This window comes from Dendrobates tinctorius, unplaced genomic scaffold, assembly GCF_039654945.1.
Source record: "Dendrobates tinctorius isolate UK_male_01 unplaced genomic scaffold, ASM3965494v1 ptg000102l, whole genome shotgun sequence".
NCBI classification, from domain to species: domain Eukaryota; kingdom Metazoa; phylum Chordata; class Amphibia; order Anura; family Dendrobatidae; genus Dendrobates; species Dendrobates tinctorius.
In genome coordinates, this window is record NW_027361770.1 from 19,907,607 (window position 1) to 19,921,725 (window position 14,119).

At 44.6% G+C, this 14,119-nt stretch overlaps 1 protein-coding gene across 1 annotated transcript in view; it reads right to left on the reverse strand.

The window, feature by feature from the left end:
- The window catches only part of RPRD1A (regulation of nuclear pre-mRNA domain containing 1A), an 84,445-nt gene that overhangs the window by 9,100 nt on the left and 61,226 nt on the right, over window positions 1-14,119 (reverse strand). The window lies entirely within an intron of this gene.

Here is a 14,119-nt window from a genome sequence, read left to right on the forward strand (position 1 = left end):
CCCCCAGTTTAAAGTGGGTGACATGGTTTGGTTGTCGTCTAAGAATATTACTATGAAGGTTGCATCTCCTAAATTTAAGCCAAGATTTATTGGTCCTTATAAGATTTTGGAAATTTTTAATCCTGTTTCGTTTCGATTGGCTCTTCCAGTTACGTTCAAGATCCATAATGTATTTCACAAATCTCTGTTGAAGAGGTTTGTTGAGCCAGTGGTTCCTATGGCAGCACCTCCTGACCCTGTGTTGGTTGAAGGCAATGTGGAATATGAGGTAGAGAAAATATTGGATTCTCGTTTGGTTAGACGGAGACTCCAGTATTTGGTCAAATGGAAGGGTTATGGTCAGGAGGATAATTCTTGGGTCTCTGCCTCCGATATTTATGCCAATAGATTGGTTCGTGCTTTTCACCGGGCCCATCCTGATCGGCCTGGTGGCGTGGATGAGGGTTCGGTGACCCCTCCTCAAGGGGGGGGTACTGTTGTGAGTTCATTCTCTGGTTCATCAGTTGTGAGTTCTCCTTCCAGACTCCCTCTGGTGGTAACAGGAGGTAGTGAGGCTGATTTGATCGGTGATCTGCCACCTGAGAATGAGGATGACGATTGGACCTCAGGAGTCACAGATTGGATTTAAGACAGCCGACGCCCTATTCAGTTGCTGGTGATTCCTTCTGGCTTGTCAGCTCTTGGTTTTCAGCTCTGTTCCAGTCATCTAAAGCTAAGTTTTTCTGCTAATGTTCACACTTGATTTTGTTGGTCTATTCAGTTTTTTGTGTGGTCAGCCAGCCCTGGCTGGGGGCTGTGCTGAATTTCCACTCTTATTTATCAGTATTTTGCCAATTTGCTTTTTGTCCCTTACTAGTTTGGTCTCTTTTTGCTCTGTCTCAGAATATTTCAGAGTGCTGATATATTGGGAGAAGTCTAGTGACTTCAGGGTTAATTTTGCTATCAGAAGTGTTGGACATTATTTTTGTAGGGTTTTTTGCAGGTTGTAGACAGTGTCTTTCCTTTCCTTCCTAGTTAGTTTGGGCCCCATCGTTTGCTCAGCCTATTTTCCTGCCTGCGTTTGTGCCTTCATCTTGTTTCACCGTCAATACATGTGTGGGGGCTATCTATTCCTTTGGGGTCTGCTCTGGAGCAGTTAGTTTTCCCGATTTCATGCTTCAGGCTTATTTAGTCCTCCGGCTGTGACAAAGCGTCTAGGAACATCGTAGGTACACTCCACGGCTGCTGCTTGCTGTGTGGTAGGATCAGGGATCTGCAATCTGCATAGTTACCAACCTCTCTGGTTTTCTGTGACTTAGCTTGTTTTGCTTTTTTCTCCTCGGTGACCCATTCATAACAACCTGCTTCATGGCTGGCGCATCTGCTGAGTTAGTACGATTCGCAGCCAGGAATGGGTCATTATCCAACGCAGCTAGGAGGGCTATTTGACTAAAAACCTGTTCAGGGGACACCCAATCTAAGAATAAACTTTGTGCCTTCCCCTACTCAGGGGGTAAGGTGTTTGGGCCTATTCTAGATGGCATTCTAGAAAAAGCCTCAGATAAAAAGAGAGGCCAAAGAAATACCAGTCTTTTCGTAGGCCCCGACCTAGTCAGAAGTCATACTACAAGGGAAAAGGGAAGATGGGTAGATGGAATTACCCCAAAGGAGAGAAGGGTAGAGATTCCATCTTTTCAGGCTTTCATAGAAAATGATGCCATCAGAATAGGGGGTTGGCTAAGGGGATTCCTGGGAGCCTGGGAAAAAGTAGCTCAAAATCCATGGGTATTGCAGAACGTCTCCCAAGGTTATAAGATAGAGTTCGCCCGTGTCACGGGGTCCTTCTCCGATCCCACACAATCAACAGAGCGAGGGAAGGGTGAGCAATCCCAAGACCTTTATTACAGGCAAAATTAGAAGGTCCATAAACAGTCCACCACACTGAGGATACAATAGTCCAGAACAAGAATGTAGTCCAAGAATGGAGTAACAGGATAAAATGTCCAGGGAGACGAGATTCCAAAACTCTAGCACCAGAGGATAAAATGGGTCCTTCTCTCTGAAGTGCAGTCTTTACACGATGCTCCCCACACATGAACTGACTTGACCAGCTCTTGTCCTCCCCACCCCCTTCCTTGTGTCCAGAGATAGTCAAACAGGTTGGGGCGGGTTGCCGGCCTCCCAGAGGAGAACAAAGGAGCCTTGGGGATTAAAGAACTACAGGGGGTCATCAAGAGACAGATAGTCAGGCTATAGACATACAAGAAAACACTATGAAAATAAGTGAAATAGAAATATACACAAAATGATATCCACATAGCCTATCACACCATCACAGCCCGTCTACCTCCCCTACCTTCCCTCAACCTCAATGTGGTCGGACATCCAGGACCTCCTGAGAATTGGGGCTATAGTCCCAGTTCCCGCTCAGGAGAGGGGCAGAGGCCATTACTCAAGCCTCTTCTCGATAAAAAGCCTTCAGGAGAAACCAGGACAATAATAAATCTCAAGCCCCTAAACAAATACGTCAGGTACAAGAAATTCAAGTTGGAGTCCATTAGGTTCACAATACCCCTAAGAGACAAGGATATGGTGATGTGCACTTTGGATTTGAAAAGTGCATACTATCACGTCCTGATTCATGAGTCCTAACAGAAATATCTGAGGTTTGCCCTGAGAGTTCCAGGAAAGGTCCGTCACTTCCAGTTTCGGTGACTTCCCTTCGGCCTAGCCTCAGCCCCCAGGGTGTTTACCAAACTAATGGTAGAAGTGGTCGCCTATCTGAGAAATCGCGACATCACAGTTATACCTTATGTAGACGACTTCCTAATAGGGGCCAATTCCAAAGAACAGCTCAGGGCCGATTGCCAGATGTCAATCTCCACACTGCAGAATCAAGGATGGATCATAAACTGGGAGAAGTCAAACTTGATCCCAGAGCCAAGGACAAAATTTTGTGGGGTCTTGCTAGACTCCCATTTAAGAACATCCTTTTTACCAGAAGACAAACAGTTGGGGATAGTAGAAAGGATTCACCACTTCGCAAGGAATCGCTCCTCTATCTGTTAAAGGAAATAAAGGGGGCTTCCATGTTACTGGAAGTACAACGGTTCTGTAAAAGTAAAATGGCTCCTCACCCCACAAAAGTTAAGCAAATTCTGCGCTCCCAAATCCAAATACTTGAGCCCCAGTGTGCATAATCCAAATTACCATCCACATTTGGCATTTCTGTAGCAATGAGAGCCTGCCTAATTTATGAGTACGTGTCTCCAGAAGCATGAGCTGGGCACTACCATGCACTAGGCACTACAATGGCAGTTTGCAAATTTCAATCAGTATCATCCACTGCTGCTTGTTTCTGGAAGACACCCATGGAGTCAAATTCATCACACTTTTAAATTCTCAAAGGGGTATAATTTTCCAAAATAGGGTCGTTTCAGGGGAATTCTGCTCTTCTAGCACTTAGGGGCTCTGTATATGGAGTATGCAAACTATTCTAGGAAAATCTGCTCTCCAGGAGTCAAATAACTCTTTGTCCTTCTCGGACCTCGCCATATTCTACATTCAGCAGAAATTATGGTACATTTTGGTGCCATTTTTACCCATTTTTGAAAATGTAAAATCTGGGACTAAAAATGTAACTATTTTTTCTTCACTGACCAATGTAGAAAATTCTGGGACCCACCTGTTCTGTGAATATGATCACTGCACCCCTAGATGAATTCTTAGAGAGGTGTAGTTTGTAAAGAGGGGTCATTTATGGGAGATTCTGTTGTTCTGGCACCTCAGGTGATCTGCCAATGTGGCATGGCACCCTCAAACCAGCCAAGCAAAATCTGAACTCATATACTGTATGGCGCTGATTCCCTTCAGATCTTTGCACTGTGCCTCAAAGATAGTTTTCAACTGCATATGCAGTATCAGTGTACTCAAGAGGAATTGCACAACAAATTTTGGGGTCCATGTTATCCAGCTATCCTTGTGAAAATACAAACTTTGGAGCTAAAAAAGATTGGAGAAAAAAGAAAATGAAAAAAATGGTGACTAAAACAACATTTTTGTGGGAAAAATATTTTTCTTTCATTTTTACAGATCTATGTTATAAAATTATGTGAAGCACCTGTGGTGCTCACCACATGTCTAGATAAATTCCTTGAAGGGTCTAGTTTCCAAAATGGGGTCACTTTGGGGGAGTTCCACTGTTAAGGCATATCAGGGGCTTACCAAACATAACATAACACCTGCAGACCATTCCATTAAAGTCTGCATTCCAAAACGTCACCCCTTCTTTTCTGAGCCCTGCTGTTGCGCCCAAATAGTTTTCTCCCACATATGAGTTATCTGCATACTCAGGAGAAATTGCACAATAAATTATGGGGTCCATTTTCTCCTATTATTGATTGAAAAAATTACAAATTTAGGCCAAAAACATTTTTGTGAAAAAAATAAACTTTTTCAATATGACCACCTAATATTATGAAATTCTGTGTTGTACCTATAGGTTCAAAATGCTGACTATACCCCTGGATAAAATCCTTGAGGTGTAGTTTCCAAAATGGGGTCGCTTGTTTTGTTTTCACTGTTTAGGTGAGGGGGCTCTCCAAATGTGACATGACGCCCGCAGACCATTTAATCAAAGCCTGCATTTCAACACGTCACTCCTTTCTTTCCGAGCCCTGCAGAGAGCCCAAACAGTAGTTTTCCTCCATAAATGGGGTAATGGGATTTCGGCGTACTCAGGAGAAATTGCACAACAAATTTTGGGGTCCATTTTCTCCTGTTGCCCTTGTGAAAATAAAAAACAATTTGACGTTCCATTAATTCCTGTGAAATACCTAAAGGGTTAATAAACTTCTTTTATGTGGTTTTGAGCATCCTGAGGGGTGTTTTTTTTAGAATGATATCACTTTTGGGTATGTTCTGTCTTATAGGTCCATCAAAGTTGCTTTAAATGTGATGTGGTCCCTAAAAAAATGGCCTTGTAAATTTTTATGTAAAAATGAGAAATCGCAGGTCAACTTTTAACCCTTCTAACTTCCTAAAAAAAAAATTTGTCAAAAATTGTGCTGATGCAAAGTAGACATGTGGGAATGTTATTTATGAACTATTTTTTGTTTTCTTTTACCTACTGTGACAGTGTCACTGGCACAATATGTGAAGGGAGATGCATGTCACTGCGCATACTGCGGTCAGTGATGTAAAACCAGAGTGTTTTTGCCTCCAGCACGCTAAGTGCTGAGAGGGTTAATGGGAACCTATGTTATGGGCTGGTTTTAGTGGACCTCCATAGAGCGGCTGGGTGGAGGTCCACCATATCTCCACATGCAGAATCCTGACAGGACCTGTGTGAGGTCAAGGTCATGTGACCATCACACGGGTGTTAAATACCTGGCTATGAGTAGTGGGGGAACTCCCACATAGCTCCCGGAGGAGCTAAAGGACTGTGTGGGATAACTGCAAGTGAACCCTGCAGGAAATTGACTCATATGGCGGCATGGTGGCTCAGTGGTTAGCACTGCAGCCTTGCAGTGCTGGGATCCTGGGTTTAAATCCCACCAAGGAGAACATCTGCAAGGAGTTTCTATGTTCTCCCCGTGTTTGGGTGGGTTTCCTCCAGGCACTCCGGTTTCCTCCCACATTCCAAAGACATACTGATAGTGACCTTAGATTGTGAGCCCCATCATGGCCAAAAATGTTTGCAAAGCGCTGTTAAATTAATAGCGCTACATAAATGAGTAAAATAAATATGGACTGTGTCTTGTTTTAGCCTTATGCCAGTAAAGCTGTTCATTTTGATGAACCCTGCCAAGGTTTATGCTATCAACAATAAACCAGCAGGTGATTCTCTACCAGAACAGTTCCTGTGTCTACCTGAGGAAGCAGCAAAGTGTGTCAACCACTCACACGTGGTATTTTGCGTGCGGGCAGCGTTCCAGGAAAATGCAGAGACTGAAGACTACATGTCCTGGGTGAAATCCGCCATCCTGCACGAGACGTCCGGCAGCATAGAGGAGCTTGTGAAACATCTCATCTAAGTACAGCAACACCAGCTCGCTAGTCAACAACAAAATTTCAACCATAGAATGGTAGAGTTGGAAGGGACCTCCTGGGTCATTTGGTCCAACCCCCTGCTCAAAGCAGGATTCAATAAATCATCCCATACAGATGTCTGTCCAGCCTCTGAAGACTTCCATTGCAGGAGAAATCACCACCTTTCGTGGCGGCCTGTTCCACTCATTGATCACCCTCACTGTAAAGAAGTTTTTTCTAATATCTAATCTGTGTCTCCTCCCGGTTTCATCCCATTGCTTCTGGTCTTTCCTTGTGCAATGAGAATAAAGATGATCCTTCTACAATGTGACAGCCCTTGAGAGACAGCTATTAAGTCTCCCCTCAGTCTTTTTTCCAAGCTAAACATTCCCAAATCCTGTAACCGTTCCTCATAGGACATGGTTTGCAGACCGGTCACCATTCTGGTTGCTCTTCACTGAACTTGCTCCAGTTTCTTGATGTATTATTAGGTCTGACCAAAGTGATCTAGACTGTATGCTTCTGTTAATACATCCCAGAATTGTATGTGCCTTTTCTGCTGCTGCATCACACTGTTGACTTATGTTTAGTTTATGACCTATTAGTATGCCCAAGTCTTTTTCACATGTGCTGTTGCTTAGCCCTATTCCTCCCATTCTGTATATGCTTTTTTCATTTTTATTGCCCAGATGTAGCACTTTACATTTTTCCGTTAAAAAACCATTCTGTTAGATGCTGACCACTGCTCCAGTTTATTTATATCTTTTTGAGTCCTCTCTCTCTTCTCTAGTATTAGCTATCCCTCCTAACTTTGTGTCATCAGCAAATATAACCAGTTTATTCTCAATTCCTTCATCTAAATCATTGATTAAGATGTTGAACAATACAGGGCCCAGGACAGAGCCCTGTGGTACCCCAGTTGAGACATTCTTCCAACTGGATGTGCAGAATTTATGACCACTATTTGGGTCCGATCATTAAGCCAGTTATGAATCCACCTAACAGTTGCCTTGTCCATACTTAGTCATTTTTCAATAAGGATGATGTGATACTTTGTCAAATGCTTTGCTGAAGTCAAGATATACTACATCTACAGCATTTCACTGATCCACACAGTCAGTGATTCTGTCATAGAAGAAAATTAAGTTAGTCTGACATGACTTATTAGTTACAAACCCATGCTGACTCTGGATAATCACTTCATTCTTATCCAGGTACTTACAAACATGTTGTTTCATAATTTGTTCAAAGATCTTTCCTGGCATACAGTCATGGCCAAAAGTTTAGAGAATGGCACAAATATTAATTTTTACAAAGTCTACTGCTTCATTTTTTGTAATGGCAATTTGCATACACTCCAGAATGTTATAAAGAGTGATCAGCTTAACAGCAATTACTTGCAAAGTCAATATTTGCCTAGAAAATTAACTATCCCCCAAAACGCATTTCAACATCATTGCAGCCCTGCCTTAAAAGGACCAGCTAACATCGTTTCAGTGTTTGCTCCATTAACACAGGTGTGGGTGTTGATGAGGACAGGGCTGGAGATCAATCTGTCATGATTAAGTAAGAATGACACCACTGGACACTTTAAAAGGAGGCTGGTGCTTGGCATCATTGTTTCTCTTCAGTTAACCATGGTTATCTCTAAAGAAACACGTGCAGTCATCATTGCACTGCACAAAAATGGCCTAACAGGGAAGAGTATCGCAGCTAGAAAGATTGCACCTCAGTCAACAATCTATCGCATCATCAAGAACTTCAAGGAGAGAGGTTCCTTTGTTGCCAAAAAGGCTCCAGGGCGCCCAAGAAAGACCAGCAAGCCCCAGGACCGTCTCTTAAAAGTGTTTCTGCTGCGGGATCGGGCTACCAGCAGTGCAGAGCTTGCTCAGGAATGGCAGCAGGCAGGTGTGAGTGCATCTGCACGCACTGTGAGGCGGAGACTCTTGGAGCAAGGCCTGGTCTCAAGGAGGGCAGCAAAGAAGCCACTTCTCTCCAGAAAAAACATCATGGACAGACTGATATTCTGCAAGAGGTACAGGGAGTGGACTGCTGAGGACTGGGGTAAAGTCATTTTCTCTGATGAATCCCCTTTTCGATTGTTTGGGACATCTGGAAAACGGCTTATTCGGAGAAGACCAGGTGAGAGCTACCACCAGTCTTGTCTCATGCCAACTGTCAAGCATCCTGAAACCAATCATATGTGGGGTGGCTTCTCAGCCAACGGAATGGGCTCTCTTAGTCTTGCCTAAAAACACAGCCATGAATAAAGAAAGGTACCAGAATGTCCTCCAAGAGCAACTTCTCCCAACCGTCCAAGAGCAGGTTGGCGATCAACAATGCCTTTTTCAACATGATGGAGCACCTTGCCATAAAGCAAAGGTGATAACTAAATGGCTCAGGGAACAAAACATAGAGATTTTGGGACCATGGCCTGGAAACTTCCCAGATCTTAATCCCATTGAGAACTTGTGGTCAATCATCAAGAGACGGGTGGACAAACAAAAACCTTCAAATTCAGACAAAATAAAAGCATTGATTTTGCAAGAATGGACTGCTATCAGTCAGGATTTGATCCAGAAGTTGATTGAGAGCATGCCAGGGAGAATTGCTGAGGTCCTGAAGAAGAAGGGTCAACACTGCAAATATTGACTTGCTGCATTAACTCATTCTAACTGTCAATATAACCTTTTGTTACTCATAATATGATTGCAATTATATTTCTGCATGTGATAAAAACATCTGACAAACACACATAAAAACCAGAGGGCAGATCATGTGAAAATACAATATTTGTGTCATTCTCTAAACTTTTGGCCATGACTGTAGAAGTCAGATTCACCAGCCTATAGTTCCCTAGGTCCACCCTTTTTGAAGATAGGAACATTTGATCTTCTCCAGTCTTCTGTTCTCCAGGAATTTTCAAAGATTATGGAAAGTGGTTCAAAAATTTCTTGTGCTATCTCCTTCAGTACTCTGGGGTGTAATTCATCTGGACCTGGAGACTAGAATTTATTTATGTTAGCTAAGTGTTTTCTCACTGTGTATAGATATCCTGGATTCTTCTATTCCTTTAATTGGACAGTTGATGTTACATTTCCTTTCTGAGAGAAAACAGATGCAAAATAGGAATTTAAAAGTTCGGCCTTTCTTACATTTCATAATTTTCATCCTGTAAAAATCCTATAGCATCTTTGACTTTTCTTTTACTTTTGACATATCCCCCAAATCCTTTCTTTATTGCTTTTGATATTTCTTGCAAGCCTTAATTTATTGTCAGCTTTAGTAATCTGATTTGTGCCCTGCAGGTTCTGCAGACAGCATTATATTCTTCTTTAGATATGCCTCCCTCTTTCCATTTGATAACATCTTTCTTCCTTTTTGGCATGTGTTTAACTTCTGTGTTCATCCATCCTGGTTTCCTTAAATGCTTTGTATTCTTCCTCTGTTTGGAATTGTTAACTGTGCTTTGAGAATTTTATTTTTCAAGATTTCCCATCCCTCCTGGACATTTTTGTCCTTAAGGATATCCGGCCATTGGATCCCTCAGATTCTCTTTTTGAGTCCCTTAAAATCTGCCTTTTTGAAATCTAACCTTGAAGTCTGAGTCTTCACAGGTCTTCTCTAGTTATCCAAAATTCTAAAATAGCATGCATAGTCGCTACCTCCTAGGGTCCCAGCCACTCTTACCTCCTCAACCATTTCTTCACTGATTATAAGGATTAGATCCAACAGGCACAACAGGAGACAAATAAGCTGTTAGCACAGCAGCTTCAACAACAGCAGTGACAGCAGCAGGTGTTAACATGGCAAATGGAGCTACTTGCAGAGGCGGTTCATGTAAGGCTGGCAGTCTCCTCTCCATCTTCAGGTGATGATGCATACTTCAGACAACAGTAAGGCAAGCCATACATAAAATGATCCCGAAGATGTCAAAGCCTTTTTGACTGTGTTCGAATGGGTAGCGGAACGTGAGAGGCTACCACCAGAGAAGTGGACAGAGGTGTTGGCCCCCTATTTGACTGAAGCCCAAAAGGTGTATTACGACTTAGCCCTCCAGGATGCCAAAGAATGTGGCAAATTAAAAACTGAAACTCTGTCACACCTGGGAGTGACAATGTTCGTGAGAGCTCAGTCCACTGCTGGGTGTATGCTGGCGACAAACCCCCATGCTCCCAAATATCTGATCTGTTGCACCTGGTCTAAAAGTGGTTGGAGCCAGACTTCCACTCTGGCACGGACGGTCGATCGTGTGGTGATCGACAGGTTCATCCACACCCTACCGAGGCCAATACAGACCTGGGTTGCCCAGGGCAACCCCCGGAATGCAGACGATGAGGTCGGCCTGGTTGGGCGATATCAGGTTGACCCTGATCAGCACTGCACTGCCCCACCAGTTAATCCCTAACAAGGTTGTGGGCGTCCGCTGCATACACGAAGATGCCAATGACTACCCGGTAGTCAGAGTAACAATGGGAACAAACTGTGGTGATAAGTCCCATGAGGTTGGAGTGGTAAAAGACTTGATCCATCCTGTCATATTGGAGTGGGATTTTCCTGTTTTGGAACTTGTGGCAAAAGGGGGCTGTACAGAGGGTCCTGGTAAAAAGTCAAGCCCCTCCGAAGACTCTGTCAAAATTAAAGATGGTGGAGTTCCCCCTGTCCTTCCTGGACAGAATGAGACGGTAACAGAGGAGCCCACTTTCCCTGGTTTAGAGGTGCCTGAAGAGAACTTTGGGACTGCTCAATTTCGGGACCTTACATTGAAGGGGGTATTTGAGAATGTGACTGTATGTAATGAGGTTGCTTAAGAGCCGGGGGGCTGACACCAGGTTCCTTCACTTTGCAGTCAATGTCGAGTTATTTTATTGTGTGACCAAACTGAGGAGAGGTGAGATAGTGGAGCAGCTTTTAGTTCCAGGTCCCTACTGGCGGAGGGTTCTAAACATAACCCATTCACATGTGTTGGGTGGATATCTCGGGGTAGAGAAAACTCAGGAGTGCTGCAGAGGTTTTATTGGCAAGGGTGTTACCGAGAGATCCTAAATTATTGTAGATCCTGCCCCACCTGTCAGAAAACTGCTCCTAATTCTCACTTCCAAAGCCCCTTATTCGCACTGCCTGTGACAGAGATCCCCTTTGAAATGATTGCTATTGATCTGGTAGGTCCACTTGTTTAATCAGCATGCGGCCACAAGTACATCTTAGTGGTCATGGATTATGCGACTTGGTACCCAGAAGCAGTGCCACTGAGGAACTCTTCGGTTTAAAGTATCGCTCGAGAGATTGTCCATATCTTTGCCCGTACCGATTTGCCCAAGATCTTGATGGACCAGGGTACCCCATTTATGAGCAAAGTAATGCAGGAGCTGTGTAGAGTCCTCGAGATTGCCCAACTGCGAACCTAATTTTACCATCCGCAGACTGATGGCCTGGTGGAGTGCTTCAACAAGACCTTGAAGGCTATGCTCAAGAGTCGTGGAAAAGGATGGTCGAGACTGAGACTATTTGCTCCCGTTCCTACTCTTATCTATCAGAGAAGTCTCACAGGCTTCCATTGGATTCTTGCCGTTTGAGCTCCTATATAGCCAACATCCACAGGGGCTCCTGGACATCGCCAAGGAAACCTGGAAAGCCGAGGTGACGCCACACTGGAGTGTCATTGAGCACCTAGCCCAGCTGCAGAAGAGGATGGCACATGTAATACCTATCGTAAAGGAACACCTTCTCCAGGCACAGGAGGCCCAAGTGATGATGTACAACCGATAAGCAAGGCTAAGGCAATTCCAGCCTGGGGACCGTGTGCTGATACTTATTCCTATGGTGGAAAACTCTTGGCAAAGTGGCAAGGCCGTATGAGAGCGTGGAAAAACTCAGGGACATGAATTACAAGGTACACCAGTCTCGTCTCGCAGGAAGCCACACCAGGTATACCACATCAACTTATTCAAACCTTGGCGGAACCGTGAGCCGCTGGAAGCTCCTTGCCTGGGGGCCCATCCAGAAGCCAAGGTCGAGGAGGTCATGATTGCTGAAACGCTAACGCTGGCCCAGAAGCAACAATGTCGGGAACTGCTGCAGAACTGGGACCTGTTCTCAGAGTTGCCAGGGCGCACATAGGTTATTGAACACAATGTCCTAAGAGGGAAGCATGTAAGGGTAAACCTCAAGCCCTACAGAATCTCCAAAGCACGCCGGGAGATTATCTCCAAGGAAGTGAAAAGAATGCTGGACCTCAGGATGACAGAGGAATTAAGAAGTGGTTGGTCAAGTCCCATCGTCCTTGAACCGAAGCCCAATGGCGAGTGGCAGTTTTGTAACGATTACCGCAGGCTCAATGAGGCATGCAAATTTGATGTATACCCAATGCCCCACGTGGATGAACTCAATGAGCGACTGGGGCCCACGAGGTACATCACAACCCTCGACCTGACGAAGGGGTACTGGCAGATCCCCATGTCGGAGCGCCAAGGAGACGGCCTTCTCAACACCAGATGGGTGTTTTCAGTACACCAAAATGCCCTTCAGACTGCAGGGAGCCCCAGACACCTTCCAGAGGGCGATGGATCGAATTCTGGCTCCACACAAGACTGTCTACTTGGATGACAGTCATTTTCAGCCCTGACTGGAGTTCGCACCTGCCAAAGGTACAGGAGATCCTTGATGCATAGAGGAAAGCAGGATTCACAATAAATCTCAAGAAGTGTGCAATAGGGAAGGAAGAGGCCAGGTACCTGGGCTACATTGTCGGGAGAGGCGAAAGCAAGCCCCAATTGAACAAAATAGAGGCGATTCAGGAGTGGCCGCATCCAATCTCCAAGGAGCAAGTGAGTTTCTTGGGATTGTGGGGTATTGCCGGCATTTTATCCCAAACCTTGCCATAATTGCTGCACCGTTAAACAGATCTCCTTCTGCGCACCAAGTCAATGGTAGTGAAATGGATTCCGGACAGAGATGGCGTTTCAAGGGCTCAAGAGGTCTCTGTGTAAGCATCCGGTTCTGGTCGCACCAGACTTTAGCAAGGGATTTGTGGTCCAGACCGATGCTTCAGAAGTCGGGTTAGAAGCTGTGCTGTCTCAAGAGATAAATGGAGAAGTGCATTCCATCCTATACCGGAGTCTGAAACTCTTTTCTGTCGAGAAGAATTACGCCATAGTGGAGGAGTGCTTGGCTATAAAATGGGCCAGACACTCTGAAGTACTACCTGCTAGGCTGCAGGTTTAAGTTAGTGTCAGACCATGCCCCTCTGAGGTGGTTGAGAGAGGATAGAATGTCAGGGTGACTAGGTGGTTCTTAGCCCTTCAAGACATTTGTTTCCACGTAGCAAATAGACCCGGGAAGTTACCTGGTAACACAGATGCTCTGTCCCGAATTCCCTGAAGGTGCCAAAACCCCCAGCTTTGGGCAGAGGGGGCAATATGTGACAGTCAATGGCACAGTATGTGGAGATACATGTCACTGTGCATACTGTGGTCAGTAATGTAATACCAGAGTGTTTTTGCCTCCAGTGCTGAGAGGATTAATAGGAACCTATGTTATGGGCTGGTTTTAGTGGACCTCCATAGAGCGGGTGGGGTGGACGTCCACATGCAAAGTCCTGACAGAACCTGTGTGAGGTCAAAATCATGTGACCAGAACATGGGTGTTAAATACCTGGCCATAAAAGTCAGTGGGGGTTGTGTCTTGGGAGAGCAGGAACTCCCACATAGCTCCTGGAGGAGTTAAAGGACTGTGCAGGATAACTGCAGGTAAACCCTGCAGGGAATGGACTTATATGAACTGTGTTTTGTTTTATCGTTATGCCATCAAGGCTTTGTTTATTTTGCTGAACCCTGCCAAGGTTTATGCTATCCACAATAAACCAGCAGGTGATTCTCTACCAGAAGAGTTCCTGTGTCTACCTGAAGAAGCAGTGCTTCCCTTTCCTTCCAATATATAAACCCCTCCCCATCCGACGCCCAATTGCCACAGCAAAAAAGACCTTGTTCTTCTGTTTGTTTTTTTAAATGCCCTTTGTGTGTCTCTTATCTTACCACTTATTTTTGCTTGTAAAAATAATTATTTGTTGGACTTTAATAATTGTCCTGCTGATTCTGAACTTAGTTACATT